Genomic DNA, 3,524 nt, shown 5'->3' on the forward strand with positions numbered 1-3,524 from the left:
TCCGGGTGCTTCCTTCTGTGTTTGTGTCAGGAATTCATCTGACTCATGAGACATTTTGGCTGCAGTATCTTGGGTCTTTCCTTTTGGAGGACCTTAAGAGAAAGTAGTTCCATTTCCCAGGAATGGATCCCACAAAAGCAGGGCTCAGCCTGTGGGGTCAGCAGGGACACACTACTCACCCCTGCCATGGGAGCTGGGTTGGGGCCAAGCATCCAGCCCTGGAGCTGGAGAAGTCCTCCCTGCAGACACACCTGTAACTCAACAGCCACAGAAGCTTCTGCCATCTCTGCTGATCTGCACGGGCACCACTGAGCCGCAGGAGTGGTGAGGGGATCATGCAGGGCGCGGGCACACACGTGCATGGTTCTGTGCTGGCACCTGCAGCGCTGCCTCCCTGGCCCAGCTTTGGGCTCTGAGCTAGCAGCTGTCCCAGGGGAAAGGCCTTGACCTACTCTCAGCATCTCCCAGAGCCTCAGTCTTGGATGTGGGGCCTTCACCAGCAGGTTCAGCTGCAAAGAAAGGCAGGACAGAAGAGCTCCTGTGGCACTGCAGGAGATCCTCAGGCTGCCCACAAGGCTCAGCCCCGGGGCACAGCCCTGGGCCCGGCCCCTTCCCTCTCTGCTCTTCTCTTTGACTGCACAGAGCACACGGAAGGACACACTGGCATTGCACACGGGAGGAAGATTGAAAGCTAAATGCTCCTTCCTCCCAATGACAGTGATCCTGTGGGATCCCTCAGGGCTCCAGAAGGGAGCAGGGCAAGATTTTCAGAATCCTTCAGCCCTAAAATAATGTTAAGGGAAATGGCTTATGAGTGAGCTCTTGTCACATTGACACTGATTATTCTGTCAAGAAAGGCACACGGAGGAATAGCCTCCAGCATCCTCCAGGAATTTCAAGCCATTTTCCAGCAGGGCTTCAAAAAAATCCAAGTCATGATTCCAGTCTAGAAGGGAGCAGAGATCAGAATGATCTCAGTGGCAATCTGGGATCCCCTTCTGCCACAGAGAACTGGGCACTGCCAGGGGGTCGGCTAAGGCCGTGGGAGCCAGATGCGAATTGACATGCCCATAGTTGCACAGGGGCCTGGGGAGCTCTGGGCTGGCTCCTGGTCACTCTCCACACTCTTTCCCTGCCCTCAGCAACATCCCTGGGATGGGGTGGCTGGAGTAGCCCAGGGCCCCGGGGCTCTCTCCCTCACACACAGAGGAAATCCTCCCTAAAGCACGGGGGAAAAATGCAGCAGGCAGTGACACAGGTATCCATCCCTCCCTCCCTCTGTCCCTCCTGCCCTCCTTCTGCGGCGACAGCTCCCAGATCCCAAGGGCAAACAGCCAGGCCCTCTCAGGACACACTGGAGCCTTGCTCTCCCCCTCTGTCCTTTCCCCACCGTGGGCACCCCGTGCAGTCGCTGCCAGGTTTCAGGACATGTCTCCCACAGAGTGACCCCAGCAGGACTGCTCAGTACCCGAGTGCCCTGCGCCTGCTCGGGATAATTCCCCTGGGCTGTGCCGCACTAGTCCAGGCTGTGCCCGCGCTGCCAAGCAGCAGAGAGGGCAGCTCAAGCCTCAGCAGGGCTCAGGCCCAGAGGCACAGCAATTACCTCCTGTGCCTGTGCCTGGCATGGCCTCTCTTCCTGCAGCAGAGGCTGGCACAGAACCACTGCTTCCTCCGGCAAATGCTTCCTTCTGCACAGGCTCAAAATCCACTTCTGGAGAAAGGAAAAGGCACAGCTGGATCAGGTGGAGTTGTTTCCCATTGGGGAGGTGACATCCTCAGGAGGCAATAATCATCAAAAAAATTTATAAGGGTCAGGAAAGGTCCACGGTCTTGGGTCTGGGCCAGAGCACTTCCTCCTCCAAATAGCTGTGTCTCCTGATCTGCTCAGAGACTGGGAAATCGCAGGAGATCTCAGGCCCATGGTGCAGTTTGGGCTGCCTGTCAGCTGATGCCCAATGCCTTCCTGCAGAGGCTGGGCAGAAGCTGCAGCCAGGCCAGGTTGGGAAACAGCCCTGCAGGGCGTGAAAGCAGCAGCGGGGCAGCGAGGCTGCCATGGATCCCTTCCTGCTGTGCCGGGCATGGCGTGTCCAGATGTGCAGCCAAAGCCCCCGGCTGCTGAGTCCCAGGGGAAGCATGCGGGAAATCCCCCCACCTTGTCTTCTCTGCAGCATTTCCTTCAGCATTTGCCACATGATTTCAAATGGGTTCTGGAATTTCTTGTCTGCCATGCCTTTGGTCTCTTCTGGTGGAGGACCTTAAGAGAAAGTAGTTCCATTTCCCAGCAATGGATCCTACAAAAGCAGGGCTCAGCCTGTGGGGTCAGCAGGGACACACTACTCACCCCTGCCATGGGAGCTGGGCTTGGGTGCAGCATCCAAGGTAGGAGCTGGAGAAGTCCTCCCTGGAGACATATCTGTAACACAACAGCCACAGAAGCTTCTGTCACCTGGTGCCTGCCCGCTTGTCTACAATTCTTCCTTGGTGGCACGCTGAGAACATACCTGCAGGAGGCTCCAAGGGCTTCAAAACTTTCTTCATCCAAGCTGATGGAGAAGCCTTCCCAGCAACCTCATCTAGAACGGAGCACAGATGAGAACATTTTCCAGGGTGTGCTGGGATCCACTTCTGCCACAGGGAACTGTGCAGTGCCAGGGGGCCGGGTAAGGCCATGGGAGCCAGATGTGAATAGACATGGCCAAAGGTGCACACGGGCCTGGGGAGCTCTGGGCTGGCTGCTGGCCACTCTCTACACTCTTTCCCTGCCCTCAGCAACATCCCAGGGAGTGGTGGCTGGAGCAGTGCAGGGCCCCGGGGTTCTCTCCCTCAGACACAGAGGAAATCCTCTCTAAAACCCCGGGGAAAACTGCAGCAGGCAGTGACACTGGTATCCATCCCTCCCTCCCTCTGTCCCTCCTGCCCTCCTTCTGCGGCGACAGCTCCCAGATCCCAAGGGCAAACAGCCAGGCCCTCTCAGGACACACTGGAGCCTTGCTCTCCCCCTCTGTCCTTTCCCCACCGTGGGCACCCCGTGCAGTCACTGCCAGGTTTCAGGACATGTCTCCCATGGAGGGACCCCAGCAGGACTGCTCAGTGCCCTGAGCCTGCTCGGGATAATTCCCCTGGGCTGTGCTGCTCTAGTCCAGGCTGTGCCCGCACTGCCAAGCAGCAGAGAGGGCAGCTCAAGCCTCAGCAGGGCTCAGGCCCAGAGGCACAGCAATTACCTCCTGTGCCTGTGCCTGGCATGGCCTCCCTTCCTTCAGCAGAGGCTGGCACGGAACCACTGCTTCCTCCGGGAAATGCTTCCTTCTGCACAGGCTCTCCTTTCATTTCTGGAGAATGAAAAAGAGACAGCTGGATCAGATGGAAACATTCCTCATTGGGAATGGGCCATGGATCCCATCCCGCTGTGCCGGGAACCATGCTTTCAGATGTGCAGCCAAAGCCCCCGGCTGCTGAATCCCAGGGGAAGCATGAAGCAAATGCACCCACCTTGTCCTCCCTGCAGCATTTTCTTCAGCACTTGC

General features: G+C 57.7%; 1 long non-coding RNA gene across 1 annotated transcript; it reads right to left on the minus strand.

The window, feature by feature from the left end:
* Positions 1–1,603: 1,603 nt before the first annotated feature.
* Positions 1,604–2,588, minus strand: LOC135307451 (uncharacterized). The gene is made up of 4 exons (XR_010368170.1): positions 2,502–2,588; positions 2,342–2,413; positions 2,153–2,254; positions 1,604–1,711 (listed from the first exon to the last, which is right to left on the minus strand). It is a non-coding gene; the product is annotated as an uncharacterized LOC135307451 (long non-coding RNA).
* Between the last annotated feature and the right edge of the window lie 936 nt (positions 2,589–3,524).

Source organism: Passer domesticus, chromosome 9 (assembly GCF_036417665.1).
Source record: "Passer domesticus isolate bPasDom1 chromosome 9, bPasDom1.hap1, whole genome shotgun sequence".
Lineage (NCBI taxonomy): Eukaryota > Metazoa > Chordata > Aves > Passeriformes > Passeridae > Passer > Passer domesticus.